We start from the raw sequence: 18,688 nt of genomic DNA, 5'->3' as shown, positions 1-18,688 counted from the left end.
CTGCGGATCATTACATCCCCATGCCATCTGCGGACCGTCACAACCCCATTACATCTGCAAACAGTCACATACTCATGGCAACTGCTGACTGTCACATCCACATGCCATCTGTGGACTGTCACATCCCTATGGCATCTGTGGACCATCACATCCGCATGGCATGTGCAGACAGACACATCCCCATAACATCTGCAGACTGTCACATACTCATGGCAACTGCGGACCGTCACATCCCTATGGCATCTGTGGACCATCACATCCGCATGGCATGTGCAGACAGACACATCCCCATAACATCTGCAGACTGTCACATACTCATGGCAACTGCGGACCGTCATATATCTACATGGCATCTGCGGATCAAGGTTTGCTCGGGTTCATAGAGTTGGTAGAGCACTGCCAATGTCGTGTCCTTCCCTTCAGGTTGAGGTCGGCTTCCTGAATCTTCACCAGGGGGTTATAGCTTTGCTCCCTTACCTGGACGACTGCTTCCTGATGGGTACTGCATAGTGGCAAGTGGCAGAGGAAGTATCTGACACATGTGCACTACATAATGAACGTGGATGGCCAATGCACAAGAAGAAGTCACATTTAAGGCCGATGTGGGAGATGCAGTTTGTAGAAGCTACATTCCTTGCCCACTTAGGACTGGTGCATGTTCCTCTCGACAGGAGGAAGATCATCACGCCGGACGTACAGACGCAACGTGCTGCGAGCGAGGCACTAGGCAGGAATGGCTGACTATCCAGGGGTTGGTGGCAACAACAGTCTTTGTAACTCCATGGGCAATGCTACACCTCTGGCTTCTACTGTTACACCTCCCATGATGGAGGTCACTGGTAGTTCAGGACTCTTAGTCCTTAAAGTAATTCTGCGAGGGAACAGTCTGCAGAGGTGCCTGTGCACAGAGAATCTGTGGAAGGGATTCTGGATCATCCCCCCGACATCCTACAGTGGTGACCACCGATGCCAGAGCCCTGCATTTGGGTGCAGTCCTGTTGACATGGAAAACACAGGGTCACTGAAATGGAAAAGATGTTCTTAGATTGGAGTGACTTGAAGCTCATTTACACAGATCTCGTGGTATTTGCTCCATGACCGCAACGGGCCCATGTCATAGTCAGAATGGACAACACCACGCTGATGGCTTATGCCAGTCTCCGGATGGCACACTTCAGGGTCTTGGACAAGGTGGTGGTCAAGTTGGGTCTGTGGGCAAAAATGAACCATCTGTCACTGAATCAACATGCATCAGGTGAGTAGGAAACATCCTGGCCAAATCCCTGAACTGCTCTTTTCCAGCTTCCCTGCAGTGTTCTCTATGGCTAGAGGTCTGCTCCCTGGTAACTTAGATTTTGCGTGTTACAGAATGCCATCTGATGACGGCGAGGTAGCATGAGCTTTTATGATTATTAATAATATGATGTGGGTCATTCTATTTCTGAATGGGAGTTCCGCTAATAACTACACCCTTTCATAATAATCCATGCCAAAATGATTGTGCATCCATTTTCCTTTGCTGAGACCATCTCCTGACATCCCCTGCGGTGTCAAAATGGCAAGTTCAAAGGTCACATGGGCATTCCAGACAGCTGATGGAACATAGTGTTTCAACATGCAGAGGTAGCTTTGCAATGCTCTAAACCTCTGTTTCAAAACATAGTTGTGCATCCTAGTCAGCCCGTTGGCATATATGAGCCATTCTTTGTTACCACATGTGGCTACTAGGGTAACACAATTGTATAGCCACAGACATTTGATAGCATACTAGTGTCTGCTTGGTGAGCAGTGCTCAGCTATGAAAGGGATGTGTGTTAGCCATCTGGCCTAAGTGTCTTCATAACTGAGCTTCAGAACATAAAAGCTGCCTTTTGATACTCCTAGAGGAAGGGCAGCACCTTCCTCCCAAGGCACAGGAACCCTCCCCAGGAGATCTGCTGGAAATCAGAGCTTCAAAGGCAGCACTGACTTAATAAAGACACTCTTACACCAGGCCGCTGACCACCTGAGTCACTTTATAGTCATCAGACATGTGAATGGGCAGAGCTATGGTAGCTACAGAAGAGAGATAGGCTGAGAGAAGGGTTCCACCATCTTGGTTCCTGCTCTAAAAGTAGCTGTCCTCCCCATTTTCTGCAGACAAGGCACTCTGGGTGTGATGTCTGAAGGCAAAGGACACTTTTTACAACAGCCTGGTTTGGACACCTTATAATAAGCTTGCTTTGGACCACTCCCCTATAACATGTTGTCTTTATGAGAAGGGGAAACACTTCCTTGATGGATTCATCTTCAGACTCTCACAACAAGGATTTACTGGACCCTGTTCATAATACAGCCTTTTCCAAAGACCTCTGAGATAGAGGTGAAGACAGAGGCATTCATGGTAAAGGCAAGCTATGCTCCCTAGCCATCCCCAGGGAACAATTGGGGTAACATTACTGTAGGCCAAGATCTCTCTGCTGCCTCTGCACTGAAACCAGGGTCCTACTCACTGGAGGTGAAGGACCCTCTGTAGGTGACAGAAAACTTCATTGAGCAGAAGTGCTGAACCAAGGGCTCACATTGTCTATGGAGACCCTGGATTAGGCTTTTGATCAACACAGGAGTCCAGAAGCACATGGTACTCTGCTTCATCTCCTTAAGACAACTTGGAGCTGGTGTGGCCATGTTCAACGTACTTCGAGTAGTTATGGGACACTCTACACATCTTCAAATCATTACCTGCCTTTTGAAACATCCCTTTACAGGCTAGACCCATTGAAGCAGACTGTGCCATCTCAACCCGATTGCTGGCTTAGCTCAATGGTAGCAACTGATTTGAAGGCTGACTCAACTTGCTAGAAGCCATTGACTTGCCCGTCTCGATAGCCAACTTGACCCAGCAGAAGCATTCTTTTGCCACCAACTCGACTGCTGCCTCAAAATGTCGGTAGCCATCCCTTTGACCGTCTCCAATGCCGACTCGACCCAACGGGAGCCTGTACATCAAAATGATTCAGCACTGACTCGACAGTGGGAACACAGAGTCCAACTGTCTCGACATCACTCAATCACAGTAAAAGTGCCTAGAAGCCACAGCTCAATGCTGTTGAGCTCCCAAGACAAGAACTAAAGGAATTTTGAAGAGATCATGTCCCCAACCCATTTTAAGGGATCATAGTGACTTTGAAGTCCCCCTTCTTTGCCTTTTTGACCATATCCTTGAACATTTGACATTGCTGCTGAAATCTCTTGGTTGAATCCGTTGCTTATCAACCCAGAGTGCCATTTTTCATCAAAGTCTGCATTCTCTGTGCTTCCCTTGCAGTTGTGGGTCTTCGGTGTTTTGAATTAGTGGTGTGCATTGATTTTTTATTTAAGTCCCTATTTTCATAGAACCCTGATCGGACATTCTTTTATTTTGGTATGACTACACTATTGCTCTTTTGTGTTGCAGCTGTTTCAACTCACACCCTCTCCTGTAAAGTATAGCCTGCCTCGGCCTGTGCTACCAAAAGAGGTGAAGGCGGTACACGCGTGGTGCTGTGTCTGTTGCACAGTCATGATTGGATTCACTGCTGGTTTAGTAGTAGTGTGGGGCCGAGTAGGCAGTTTAGCCACTACTCATCCCTGTCCTTTTGCAGAGCAGTATTTCTTCCCTTTGCAGAGCAGTATTTCTTCCTTTTGCAGAGCAGTATTTCTTCCCTTTGCAGAGCAGTATTTCTTCCCTTTGCAGAGCAGTATTTCTTCCCTTTGCAGAGCAGTATTTCTTCCCTTTGCAGAGCAGTATTGCTTCCCTTTGCAGAGCAGTATTTCTTCCCTTTGCAGAGCAGTATTCCTTTTGTCACATTGAGGGCTCCAAGTACAGACATGTTACTCTCCAAGAACAAGTCCCTTCTGCTGCTATTCTGCTCGAGGAGCCAACAGGAAGGTGCTTGGAGGTGGAATGTACCGGCATTGGCAGGAAGAAAGCAGTGCTTTATTTGTGGGGGTGGTTGCCATGGTTCAGCCCCGGCATTTATTTCTGAGCCCAGTTTAAGTTTTCCTATTTTGGCAACTTTATTATATTGTCAGTCCGTCGTAGTAATACAGCAAGCAACAACAGTGTGGCCTACGTTCGCAGGTCATGGCTAACTATCAATTTTTAGGCATAACAATGAGTTGGAAGTTGACAATGCCAGTCGCTCCTGCTAGCCATGCCCACACACTGCTCCACTCAGCCTGCATGGGAATGGTGCAAATTCTCTACCTAAATAACCAGCGGCACTGCCACAGCAGGGTGTGTGGCAACAACAGGACAGTCACCAGTGGTCAGTGACAAAGCCAATGTCGAAGAGGAGCGCCTGCCACGAGTGACAACCTATTCAAGTAGACCTTAATGCAGTGTTTGACAGGAAATGATTTTGCCTGTCTGTGTCTATCAATTCGCCGTAGGAGGAGCGCATGTTCGCTCTGTGGATAATGGTCAATGTGTTCCACTTGCCACTGGTGGAATTAGAGAAAAATGCCAGCCATGATGTGTTTTAAAGAAACACTGAAACATGTATGTTATTTCGAGTGTTTTAAAGAAACACTGAAACATGTATGTTATTTCGAGCCAGACCTAATATGTAATGTGGACACTGGCAGAGTCGGATCGTTCACCGGCGGCAGTTGCAGCTTTAACCCCAAATATGTTGGCACTGTATGGAGCAGACGTGGGTGGCGTCCACCCCGGTGTGTCACAGGCATATTAGAAAATATTTGGGCCCTGGCACTTATTTTCTCACAAATTAAGCACTGGATGAAGACTGAGTTGTATGCACAGATCTCCACAGAGCTCTGGCAGCACTGCAGTGACAAGTTGCTCAATGGCACACATTACGGGGGTCCACTTACAATATGCCACATCCTTTCCCCTGGGGGGAAGAAGAGTGGGGTGAGGAAAGGGGGTGCGGGATTGCTCATCAGGGCTGAAGTGGGGAGCGCCGCATGCTCGTCAGGGGCTGTGGGGGGGGGGGGATGTGCAGGGGGGAAGCTGACGAGTGACGCCCGCTCTCCCTCTCCCCGCTCCCTCTCGGTATTTAAGGAGGCAGAGTGAGCCCCCTCCTCCCACAGCAGCAGGCAGAGCAGAGACACCTGCAGAGCGGCGAGAGCTCCCCACTCCACTCCCAGGTAGAGGCGCGCTTTCAGCAGTCCTGTGGCGGGGGTTCAGGCCCGGGCTTCTGGCGGCGGATTCCGCGCAAACTTCCTTGTGGACAGGAAACGTCCTACGGGTGGCCTGGGGCCTGCGGTCCGCCACTGGGGGGCGAGCGAGGGCAGAGGGGGCATTTCCAAAGGTAAAGAAGTGAGAGAGGTGCGGCTTCCAGAAAGGGTGGGCTATCGAGAGAGCGCTGCGTGTGCTGAAAAGAGCCAGGTGCGTTTAGGTGGAGGGGTTAAAAAAGGGCACGGGGAACCCCAGAGGGGTCGGATGGAATGAAAGGAGTCAACAGAGCCCGGGATGGGTAACGCGGTGACAAAGACCGGAGCAAGGGAGGGCTACCTAAAAAGAAGTGCGTAAAACGGCAACGCACAGGAGTGGGAAGAGCACCTCAGCTACAGGTGTTGCGGCTCCAAAGGGGCAGGTGAGGGGAAGCGCGTGAGGGGAAACCGCGCGAAGGCTCAAGAGGAGAGGCGCCTGGAAAACACCTGTAAGGGGAGAGCGAGGTGTTAAGACATGGGAAGGAGAGAAGAGGGAGATGACAGTAACGGGAGAAAGGCGAGAAGATAAGGGAGAGGCGGCAGGGGTACAGAACTGAAGGGGGAGGGAATGGCAGTGATAGAGGGTGAAGTGAGGAGGGAAGTAGTAGGGAAGGCGTTAGCAGCAAAGGGGGGAAAGGTGATGAAGGAAGGGGCAGATTAAAAAGGGGGCAGAGAAAGAAGGGAGGGGGTCGCAGTAACAGATGAAACGGGGCAGGAAAGGAAGGTCGTGGAGATTACAGTCACAGGAAACTGGGCAGAGAAAGAAAGAAGTGAAGATTACAGCAACAGTGGAAATTGGGCAGAGAATGAAGGAATGTGCAGATTACTGTAACAGAGGACACGGGGCAGATAATGTAGGGCGGGGGATTTTAGAAACAGAGCAGAAGGGCCAGATAATGGCGAAAGGGGGAGATTACAGTAACAGGAAAAGGGGCAGAGAAAAAAATGACGGGGGATTATAGCATCAGAGGAAAAGGGTCAGAGAAGGGAGGAAGGGGAGGAGATAACAGTAAGAGTGGAAATGGGGCAGAGAAGGAAGGAATAGGCAGATTACAGTAACAGAGGAAACTGGGCAGAGAAAGAAGGACGGGGGTTATAGCAACAGAGCAAAAGAGACATACAATGGAGAAAGGGGGAGATTACAATTACAGGAAAAGGGACAGAGAAAGAAGGAAGGGGGACAGAGAAAGAAGGAAGGGGGATATAGCAACAGGAAAGGAGGGAGGAAGGGGGAGAGTACAGTAACAGGGGAAAGGGAAGGAAGGGAAGAAGGAAGGGGGAGATTACAGAAAAAGATGGAAAGGGTCATGGAAGGAAGGGGGGTTACAGTAACAGAGGAAAGTGGGCAGAGAAAGAAGGAAGTGGAGATTACAGTAACAGTGGAAAAGGGGCCGAGAATGAAGGAATGGTCGGAAACTGGGCAGAGAAAGAAGGGCGGGGAATTATAGCAACAGAGGAAAAGGGGCAGAGAATGGAGGAAGGGGGAGATTACAGTAACGGGAAAAGAGGCAGAGAATGAAGGAATGGGCAGATTACAGTAGCAGAGGAAACTGGTCATAGAAAGAAGGACGGGGAATTATAGCAACAGAGGAAAGGGGGAAGAGAATGGAGGAAGGGGGAGATTACAGTAACAGGAAAAGAGGCAGGGGAAGTAGGACGGGGGATTATAGCATCAGAGGAAAAGGGGCAGAGAAGGGAGGAAGCGGGAGATTACAGTAACAGGAAAAGAGGCAGGTAGAGTAGGACGGGGGATTATAGCATCAGAGGAAAGGGGGCAGAGAAGGGAGGAAGCGGGAGATTACAGAAACAGAGGAAAGGGAGCAGGGAAGGACGGAAGGGAGGGATTGCGGTAACAGACGAATGGGGGATAGAGAGGGAAGAGGCAGAGTACAGTAACAGAGGAAAGGGATACGAAAAAAAGGAAGGGAAGATTACAGTCGTAACAGAAAAGTGGGACGCCACGAACCAGGACAAAGAACTACATGTAGAAAAATAAAGGGGGAGAGAGGAAGAGATGGGAAGGAAGAATGCGCGAGGAGGTTTGTGGAGAAGAATACAACGGAGAGAAGAAGATGGGAGAATGGTTCGTAGGAAGGGGGAGGGCATAAAGAATAAGAGCAAGGAAAGCGGAAGGTTTTCGACACAGATGCAAGAATGACACCTTTCATAGAGCGCTTGTTGCCACAGGTCGTGCCGTTTCGAAGCGCTGTAACTAAGAGGAGCTGTTTTTCATGATAATCTACAGGCGCAGGGAGGATAAAAGCCTGAGTCGTTTTTTCAGGTTTCCAGCACCTGACTGGCAGATGGAATACACATTTTACGTTGAGGGCTGGGGGGCGGGGGCTCTAATTTACGAGCTTTCAGAAAGAACATTCAAACAGAAGCCATCAAAAGGGCGGGGTGGGGAGCGAGAAAACAATTAATAGGACGCGTAAAGCCAGAGTATAGGAAGAAAGGAAAAGGCTGAAAAGAAAAAATAAACACAGTGAAGGAAGATGAGTAGGACACGAAGGTGAGAAAGTGGGGAGGGGGGCAGGGCAGGAAATACCAGGCCGAGAAACAAACAAAAAGAAACATTATAGGACGGGAATAGAAAACAAACCGGGGGGAGAAGCTGGCGGAGGAGGGGGGGGGGGCGGAAGCAAGCAGCAAGTCGGGGGGAAGGGAGAGAGCCGCGAAGAACAGGACCGGGATAAAGACAGACGGGGGAAGACAGAGGGGCCGCTGAACGCGGACACAGAATAAGGCACCAGAGCCGGGCTCTGGCTCTGGCCCCTGCGTAATATAGAACACACGGTGGAGTAGAAAGGGAAGAGAGGGGGTGGCAGAATAGACCCCGGGAACCCCCAGTGCCGGCATCTCGCTAATAACAGCACGTGTGTGAGTTTCCCCCAGGTTTCTCTCTAATGGGACGGGGAGGCCAGCGACAACTCAGAGTCACCTGCTGACCCAGGCTGGGATGCAGGCTCCCTGACCCTCTCACACTCTACCGCCCCTACCACAACCTCCTCCCTACCCACGGCTGTCTCCCAGCCACTGTCACACACCCTACGCTGCCACAGCCTCCCCCATAACCACGGCAGTCTCCCAGCCACTGCCTAACCCCCGCACCTGCTAGAGGCTCCTCCCTCACCACGGCAGTCTCCCAGCCACTGCCTCACCCCCCTACCATGCCACAGCCTCCTCACTAACCCCGGCAGTCTCCCAGACACTGTCACACATCCCTACCATGGCACAGCCTCCTCCCCGACCAGGCAGTCTCCCAGCCACTGTCACACTCTCCTGCCCCTACCACAACCTCCTCCCTACCCACGGCTGTCTCCCAGCCACTGCCTCACCCCCCACCCCTGCTAGAGGATCCTCCCTCACCACGGCTGTCTCCCAGCCACTGTCACACACCCTACCCTGCCACAGCCTCCTCCCTCACCACGCCCAGCCACTGTCACACCCCCCTACCATGCCACAGCCTCCTCACTAACCCCGGCAGTCTCCCAGCCACTGTCACACTCCCGCCACCATGCCACAGCCTCCTCACTAACCCCGGCAGTCTCCCAGCCACTGTCACACTCCCCCTACCATGCCACAGCCTCCTCACTATCCCCGGCAGTCTCCCAGCCACTGTCACCCCCCCCCCACCATGCCACAGCCTCCTCACTAACTCCGGCAGTCTCCCAGCCACTGTCACACTCCGCCCTACCATGCCACAGCCTTCTCTCTCATCCCGGCAGTCTCCCAATCATTGTCACACTCTCCCTACCATGCCACAGCCTCCTCACTAACCCCGGCAGTCTCCCAGCCACTGTCACACTCCCCCTACCATGCAACATCCTCCTCACTAACCCCGGCAGTCTCCCGGCCACTGTCACACTCCCCCTACCCCGACACAGCCTCCTCACTAGCCCCGGCAGTCTCTCAGCCACTGTCACACTCTCCTGCCCCTACCACAACCTCCTCCCTAACCACGGCTGTCTCCCAGCCACTGCCTCACCCCCCACCCCTGCTAGAGGATCCTCCCGCACCACGGCTGTCTCCCAGCCACTGTCACAGACCATACCCTGCCACAGCCTCCTCCCTCACCACGCCCAGCCACTGTCACACCCCCCTACCATGCCACAGCCTCCTCACTAACCCCAGCAGTCTCCCAGCCACTGTCACACTCCCGCCACCATGCCACAGCCTCCTCACTAACCCCGGCAGTCTCCCAGCCACTGTCACACTCCCCCTACCATGCCACAGCCTCCTCACTATCCCCGGCAGTCTCAAAGCCACTGTCACCCCCCACCCCCCACCATGCCACAGCCTCCTCACTAACTCCGGCAGTCTCCCAGCCACTGTCACACTCCCCCCTACCATGCCACAGCCTTCTCTCTCATCCTGGCACTCTCCCAATCATTGTCACACTCTCCCTACCATGCCACAGCCTCCTCACTAACCCCGGCAGTCTCCCAGCCACTGTCACACTCCCCCTACCATGCAACAGCCTCCTCACTAACCCCGGCAGTCTCCCGGCCACTGTCACACTCCCCCTACCCCGACACAGCCTCCTCACTAGCCCCGGCAGTCTCCCAGCCACTGTCACACTCCCCCTACCATGCCACAGCCTCCTCACTAACCCCGGCAGTCTCGCAGCCACTGTCACACTCCCCCTACCCCAACACAGCCTCCTCACTAACCCCAGCAGTCTCCCAGCCACTGTCACACTCCCCCTACCCCGACACAGCCTCCTCACTAATCCCGTCAGTCTCCCAGCCACTGTCACACTCCCCCTACCATGCCACAGCCTCCTCACTAACCCCGGCAGTCTCACATCCACTGTCACACTCGCCCTAACCCGACACAGCCTCCTCACTAACCCCGGTATTCTCCCAGCCACTGTCACACTCCCCCGACACAGCCTCCTCACTATTCCCGGCAGTCTCCCAGCCACTGTCACACTCCCCCTACCATGCCACAGCCTCCTCACTAACCCCGCCAGTCTCCCAGCCACTGTCACACTCCCCCTACCATGCCACAGCCTCCTCACTAACCCCGGCAGTCTCCCAGCCAATGTCACACTCCCCCTAGCCCGACACAGCCTCCTCACTAATCCCGGCAGTCTCCCACCCACTGTCACACTGCCCCTACCATGCCACAGCCTCCTCACTAACCCCGGCAGTCTCCCAGCCACTGTCACACACCCTACGCTGCCACAGCCTCCCCCATAACCACGACAGTCTCCCAGCCACTGCCTCACCCCCGCCCCTGCTAGAGGCTCCTCCCTCACCACGGCTGACTCCCAGCCACTGTCACCCCCCCACCATGCCACACCCTCCTCACTAACTCTGGCAGTCTCCCAGCCACTGTCACACTCCCCCCTACCATGCCACAGCCTTCTCTCTCATCCCGGCAGTCTCCCAATTATTGTCACACTCTCCCTACCATGCCACAGCCTTCTCACTAATCCCGGCAGTCTCCCAGCCACTGTCACACTCCCCCTACCATGCAACAGCCTCCTCACTAACCCCGGCAGTCTCCCGGCCACTGTCACACTCCCCCTACCCCGACACAGCCTCCTCACTAGCCCCGGCAGTCTCCCAGCCAGTGTCACACTCCTCCTACCATGCCACAGCCTCCTCACTAACCCCGGCAGTCTCGCAGCCACTGTCACACTCCCCCTACCCCAACACAGCCTCCTCACTAACCCCAGCAGTCTCGCAGCCACTGTCACACTCCCCCTACCCCGACAAAGCCTCCTCACTAACCCCGGCAGTCTCCCAGCCACTGTCACACTCCCTCTACCATGCCACAGCCTCCTCACTAACCCCGACAGTCTCACAGCCACTGTCACACTCCCCCTACCCCGACACAGCCTCCTCACTAACCCCGGTATTCTCCCAGCCACTGTCACACTCCCCGACACAGCCTCCTCACTAATCCCGGCAGTCTCCCAGCCACTGTCACACTCCCCCTACCATGCCACAGCCTCCTCACTAACCCTGCCAGTCTCCCAGCCACTGTCACACTCCCCCTACCATGCCACAGCCTCCTCACTAACCCCAGCAGATTCCCAGCCACTGTCACACTCTCCCTACCCCGTCACAGCCTCCTCACTAACCCGGCAGTCTCCCAGCCACTGTCACACTCCCCCTAGCCCGACACAGCCTCCTCACTAATCCCGGCAGTCTCCCACCCACTGTCACACTGCCCCTACCATGCCACAGCCTCCTCACTAACCTCGGCAGTCTCCCAGCCACTGTCACACACCCTACGCTGCCACAGCCTCCCCCATAACCACGGCAGTCTCCCAGCCACTGCCTCACCCCCGCCCCTGCTAGAGGCTCCTCCCTCACCACGGCTGTCTCCCAGCCACTGTCACCCCCCCACCATGCCACAGCCTCCTCACTAACTCCGGCAGTCTCCCAGCCACTGTCACACTCCCCCCTACCATGCCACAGCCTTCTCTCTCATCCCGGCAGTCTCCCAATCATTGTCACACTCTCCCTACCATGCCACAGCCTCCTCACTAACCCCGGCAGTCTCCCAGCCACTGTCACACTCCCCCTACCATGCAACAGCCTCCTCACTAACCTCGGCAGTCTCCCGGCCACTGTCACACTCCCCCTACCCCGACACAGCCTCCTCACTAATCCCGGCAGTCTCCCAGCCACTGTCACACTCCCCCTACCATGCCACTGCCTCCTCACTAACCCCGGCAGTCTCGCAGCCACTGTCACACTCCCCCTACCCCAACACAGCCTCCCCACTAACCCCGGCAGTCTCCCAGCCACTGTCAACCTCCCCCTATCATGCCACAGCCTCCTAACTAACCCCGGCAGTCTCCCAGCCACTGTCACACTCCCCCTACCATGCCACTGCCTCCTCACTAACCCCGGCAGTCTCACAGCCACTGTCACACTCCCCCTACCCCGACACAGCCTCCTCACTAACCCCGGTATTCTCCCAGCCACTGTCACACTCCCCCGACCCCGACACAGCCTCCTCACTAATCCCGGCAGTCTCCCAGCCACTGTCACACTCCCCCTACCATGCCACAGCCTCCTCACTAACCCTGCCAGTCTCCCAGCCTCTGTCACACTCCCCCTACCATGCCACAGCCTCCTCACTAACCCCAGCAGATTCCCAGCCACTGTCAGACTCTCCCTACCCCGTCACAGCCTCCTCACTAACCCCGGCAGTCTCCCAGCCACTGTCACACTCCCCATAGCCCGACACAGCCTCCTCACTAATCCCGGCAGTCTCCCACCCACTGTCACACTGCCCCTACCATGCCACAGCCTCCTCACTAACCCCGGCAGTCTGCCAGCCACTGTCACACTCCCCCTACCATGCCACAGCCTCCTCACTAACCCCGGCAATCTCCCAGCCACTGTCACACTCCCCCTACCCCGACACAGCCTCCTCACTAACCCCGGCAGTTTCCCAGCCACTGTCACACTCCCCTGACCCCGACACAGCCTCTTCACTAATCCCGGCAGTCTCCCAGCCACTGTCACACTCCCCCTACCATGCCACAGCCTCCTCACTAACCCCAGCAGATTCCCAGCCACTGTCACACTCTCCCTACCCCGACACAGCCTCCTCACTAACCCCGGCAGTCTCCCAGCCACTGTCACACTCCCCCTACCATGCCACAGCCTCCTCACTAACCAGGGCAGTCTCCCAGCCACTGTCACACTCCCCCTACCCCGACACAGTCTCCTCACTAACCCCAGCAGTTTCCCAGCCACTGTCACACTCCCCCTACCCCGACACAGCCTCCTCACTAATCCCGGCAGTCTCCCAGCCACTTTCACACTCCCCCTATGATGCCACAGACTCCTCACTAACCCCGGCAGTCTCCCAGCCACTGTCACACTCCCCCTACCATGTCACAGCCTCCTCACTAACCCCGGCAGTCTCCCAGCCATTGTCACACTCCCCCTACCCTGACACAGCCTCCTCCCTCACCGCAGCAGTCTCCCAGCCACTGTCACCCCCCCTACCATGCCACAGCCTCCTCACTAACCCCGGCAGTCTCCCAGCCACTGTCACACTCCCCCCTACCCTGCCACAGCCTCCTCCCTACCCACGGCAGTCTCCCAGCCACTGTCACACTTCCTCCTAACCCGCCACAGCCTCCTCCCTAACCACAGGAGTCTCCCAGCCACAGACACACTCCCCCTACCCTGCAACAGCCTCCTTCCTAACCACAGCAGCCTCCAAGCCACAGCCACACTCACCCCTACCCTGCCACAGCCTCCTCCCTAACCACAGCAGTCTCCCAGCCACTGCCACACTCCCCCCTACCCTGCCACAGCCTCCTCCCTAACCAAGGCAGTCTCCCAGCCACTGCCACACTCCCCCCTACCCTGCCACAGCCTCCTCCCTAACCACAATAGGCTCCCAGCCACTGTCACACTCCCCCTACCCTCCTACAGCCTCCTCCCTAACCACGGCTGTCTCCCCGCCAATGTCACACACCCCTACCATGCCACAGCCTCCTCCCTAACCATGGCAGTCTCCCAGCTACTGTCACACTCCCCCTACCATGCCACAACCTCCTCCCTAACTGTGGCAGTCTCCCAGCCACTGTCACACTCCCCCTACCATGCCACAACCTCCTACAGAACCGTGGCAGTCTCCCAGCCACTGTCACACCCCCTACCCTGACACAATCTCCTCCCTAACTGCGGCAGTCTCCCAGCCACTGTCACACTCCCCCCTACCCTACCACAGCCTCCTCCCTAACCACGGCAGCCTCCCAGCCACTGTCTCACTCCCCCCTACCCTGCTACAGACTCCTCCCTAACCACGGCAGTCTCCCAGCCGCTGTCACAACCCCCCTAACCTGCCACAGCCTTCTCCCTAACCACAGCATTTGCCCAGCCACTATCACACCCCCCTAACCTGCCACAGCCCCCTCCCTAACCACAGCAGTCTCCCAGCCACTGTCACACTCCCCCCTAACCTGCCACAGCCTCCTCCCTAACCACAGCAGTCTCTGAGCCACTGTCACACTCCCCCCTTACCTGCCACAGCCTCCTCCCTAACCCTGGCAGTCTCCCAGCCACTGTCACACTCCCCCGACCCTGCCACAGCCTCCTCACTAACCCCGGCAGTCTCGCAGCCACTGTCACACTCCCCCTACCCCAACACAGCCTCCTCACTAACCCCAGCAGTCTCGCAGCCACTGTCACACTCCCCCTACCCCGACAAAGCCTCCTCACTAATCCCGGCAGTCTCCCGGCCACTGTCACACTCCCCCTACCATGCCACAGCCTCCTCACTAACCCCGGCAGTCTCCCAGCCACTGTCACACTCCCTCTACCATGCCACAGCCTCCTCACTAACCCCGGCAGTCTCACAGCCACTGTCACACTCCCCCTACCCCGACACAGCCTCCTCACTAACCCCGGTATTCTCCCAGCCACTGTCACACTCCCCGACACAGCCTCCTCACTAATCCCGGCAGTCTCCCAGCCACTGTCACACTCCCCCTACCATGCCACAGCCTCCTCACTAACCCTGCCAGTCTCCCAGCCACTGTCACACTCCCCCTACCATGCCACAGCCTCCTCACTAACCCCAGCAGATTCCCAGCCACTGTCACACTCTCCCTACCCCGTCACAGCCTCCTCACTAACCCGGCAGTCTCCCAGCCACTGTCACACTCCCCCTAGCCCGACACAGCCTCCTCACTAATCCCGGCAGTCTCCCACCCACTGTCACACTGCCCCTACCATGCCACAGCCTCCTCACTAACCTCGGCAGTCTCCCAGCCACTGTCACACACCCTACGCTGCCACAGCCTCCCCCATAACCACGGCAGTCTCCCAGCCACTGCCTCACCCCCGCCCTGCTAGAGGCTCCTCCCTCACCACGGCTGTCTCCCAGCCACTGTAACCCCCCCACCATGCCACAGCCTCCTCACTAACTCCGGCAGTCTCCCAGCCACTGTCACACTCCCCCCTACCATGCCACAGCCTTCTCTCTCATCCCGGCCGTCTCCCAATCATTGTCACACTCTCCCTACCATGCCACAGCCTCCTCACTAACCCCGGCAGTCTCCCAGCCACTGTCACACTCGCCCTACCATGCAACAGCCTCCTCACTAACCTCGGCAGTCTCCCGGCCACTGTCACACTCCCCCTACCCCGACACAGCCTCCTCACTAATCCCGGCAGTCTCCCAGCCACTGTCACACTCCCCCTACCATGCCACTGCCTCCTCACTAACCCCGGCAGTCTCGCAGCCACTGTCACACTCCCCCTACCCCAACACAGCCTCCCCACTAACCCCGGCAGTCTCCCAGCCACTGTCAACCTCCCCCTATCATGCCACAGCCTCCTAACTAACCCCGGCAGTCTCCCAGCCACTGTCACACTCCCCCTACCATGCCACTGCCTCCTCACTAACCCCAGAAGTCTCACAGCCACTGTCACACTCCCCCTACCCCGACACAGCCTCCTCACTAACCCCGGTATTCTCCCAGCCACTGTCACACTCCCCCGACCCCGACACAGCCTCCTCACTAATCCCGGCAGTCTCCCAGCCACTGTCACACTCCCCCTACCATGCCACAGCCTCCTCACTAACCCCGCCAGTCTCCCAGCCTCTGTCACACTCCCCCTACCATGCCACAGCCTCCTCACTAACCCCAGCAGATTCCCAGCCACTGTCAGACTCTCCCTACCCCGTCACAGCCTCCTCACTAACCCCGGCAGTCTCCCAGCCACTGTCACACTCCCCATAGCCCGACACAGCCTCCTCACTAATCCCGGCAGTCTCCCACCCACTGTCACACTGCCCCTACCATGCCACAGCCTCCTCACTAACCCCGGCAGTCTGCCAGCCACTGTCACACTCCCCCTACCATGCCACAGCCTCCTCACTAACCCCGGCAATCTCCCAGCCACTGTCACACTCCCCCTACCCCGACACAGCCTCCTCACTAACCCCGGCAGTTTCCCAGCCACTGTCACACTCCCCTGACCCCGACACAGCCTCTTCACTAATCCCGGCAGTCTCCCAGCCACTGTCACACTCCCCCTACCATGCCACAGCCTCCTCACTAACCCCAGCAGATTCCCAGCCACTGTCACACTCTCCCTACCCCGACACAGCCTCCTCACTAACCCCGGCAGTCTCCCAGCCACTGTCACACTCCCCCTACCATGCCACAGCCTCCTCACTAACCAGGGCAGTCTCCCAGCCACTGTCACACTCCCCCTACCCCGACACAGCCTCCTCACTAACCCCGGCAGTTTCCCAGCCACTGTCACACTCCCCCTACCCCGACACAGCCTCCTCACTAATCCCGGCAGTCTCCCAGCCACTTTCACACTCCCCCTATGATGCCACAGACTCCTCACTAACCCCGGCAGTCTCCCAGCCACTGTCACACTCCCCCTACCATGTCACAGCCTCCTCACTAACCCCGGCAGTCTCCCAGCCATTGTCACACCCCCCCTACCCTGACACAGCCTCCTCCCTCACCGCAGCAGTCTCCCAGCCACTGTCACCCCCCCTACCATGCCACAGCCTCCTCACTAACCCCGGCAGTCTCCCAGCCACTGTCACACTCCCCCTACCCTGCCACAGCCTCCTCCCTACCCACGGCAGTCTCCCAGCCACTGTCACACTTCCTCCTAACCCGCCACAGCCTCCTCCCTAACCACAGGAGTCTCCCAGCCACAGACACACTCCCCCTACCCTGCCACAGCCTCCTTCCTAACCGCGGCAGTCTCCCAGCCACTGTCACACTTCCCCCTAACCTGCCACACCCTCCTCTCTAACAGCAGCCGTCTCCCAGCCAGTGTCACACTTCCCCCCTACCCTGCCACAGCCTCCTCCCTACCCACGGCAGTCTCCTAGCCACTGTCACACTTCCCCCCTACCCTGCCACAGCCTCCTCCCTAATCGTCACACTCCCCCCTAACCTGCCACAGCCTCCTCCCTAACTACGTCAGTCTGCCAGCCACTGTCACACTCCCCCCTACCCTGCCACAGCCTCCTCCCTAACCACGGCAGTCTCCCAGCCACTGTCACACTTCCTCCCTACCCTGTCCCAGCCTCCTCCCTAACCACAGCAGTCTCCCAGCCACTGTCACACTCCCTGTCACACTTCTCCTAACCTGCCACAACCTCCTACCTAACCACGGCAGTCACCCAGCCACTGTCACACTTCCCCCCCCTACCCTGCCACAACCTCCTCCCCAACCATGGCACAGTCTCCCAGCCACTGTCACACTCGCCCCTACCCAGCCGCAGCCTCCTCCCTAACCGCGGCGGTCTCCCAGCCACTGTCACACTCTCCTCTACCCTGCCACAGCCTCCTCCCTAACAGCAGCAGTCTCCCAGCCACAGTCACATTTCCCTTCTACCCTGCCACAGCCTCCTCCCTAACTTCTGCGGTCTCCCAGCCACTGTCACACTCCCCCCCCCTAGCCTGCCACAGCCTCCTCCCTAACCATGAAGTCTCCCAGCCATTGTCACACTCCCCCCCCCCTACCATCGCCCCCTTCCTAACTCTGCAGAGTCCCCCTTACTCTTCCGCAGTCCCCCTTAGCCTCCCACACGCTCCTAACCCCACCACAGTACTTGTCTTTAGCACAGCCTCCCTTTCGCTGCCACATGTCTCCTCTACCTCACTGCCTAAATCCTTCTTCATCTGCTACACTATCCATATCTTTTGGGTTTCCTGAATCTGACGCAGCCTTTTTAAACTCAAACCTGGGGAATCCTCCCTGACACTGGCACAGCATCTCTGTCCCTCCCTATGTCTCTCCAAGAAACCCCATGCCACAGTCTCCCCAAAGTCGTCCTGACCTTTGCAGCTTTCTTGGCCTTGCGCGGTCTTCCTAATGCTGCTAACCACCCCAGCCCAGCCGGCCTTGCTAATCCTAAACTACATAGGGACGGGCAAGCCAATGAGGGGTCGAGCCAGCCTCTAGTCTAATGCCTGGCTCGGCTCAAGTCCTCTGGGAAGCAAGTGCAAACAGAGCTGAAACCGACATTAAGGGGACTCCCCAACCCCCCCTCTCTTTTTCGTTCTAGGCAGGGGCGGGGCTGCCTGGTAAAGCATTTCCACTGTCCTGATTGGTTGCTTTCAATTTTGGGTTAAGCACAGAACCGAGGACTTTAGTTAGTGGGCACCGTAGCAGCGTCTTCCTGCAGGCACCCCAATTCTGTCCTGGTGTCGGGGTGTGGCAAACTACCGGGCCACGGCGATGCTCACGGGATGGGGTAGACTTTTGTTAAGGTGTGGGTCTGGGCTGGCTGCAGATAACGTTGCGCTCCCTTCTCCTCTCGGCATCCACACGCCAGCCTGCAAAAGCATTGTTCACCACTGGGCAAGCTCCCATGGTTGGTAAAATGAGTACCATTAAATTGGCAAATAAAAACACTGATTACTGCAGCGCCTAGAAGTTGGATGAATCCAGCACTAAGCACTAAATAAAAAAGTAATATGATCCTGTCAACCAAGCCTGACTGTTGTTCAGTGATATAG

At 56.5% G+C, this 18,688-nt stretch overlaps 1 protein-coding gene across 1 annotated transcript in view; it reads left to right on the top strand.

The window, feature by feature from the left end:
- Window positions 1–5,050: 5,050 nt before the first annotated feature.
- The window catches only part of TAC3 (tachykinin precursor 3), a 341,989-nt gene continuing 328,351 nt past the window's right edge, over window positions 5,051–18,688 (top strand). Inside the window, exon 1 of the mRNA XM_069653546.1 lies at window positions 5,051–5,133. The gene's annotated coding sequence lies outside the window, so the exon portion shown is untranslated. The remainder of the gene's footprint in view (window positions 5,134–18,688) is intronic.

This window comes from Ambystoma mexicanum, chromosome 3q (genome assembly GCF_040938575.1).
Source record: "Ambystoma mexicanum isolate Mex_15411 chromosome 3q, UKY_AmexF1_1, whole genome shotgun sequence".
NCBI lineage: Eukaryota > Metazoa > Chordata > Amphibia > Caudata > Ambystomatidae > Ambystoma > Ambystoma mexicanum.
This window is presented reverse-complemented; position numbering and strand designations above follow the sequence as displayed.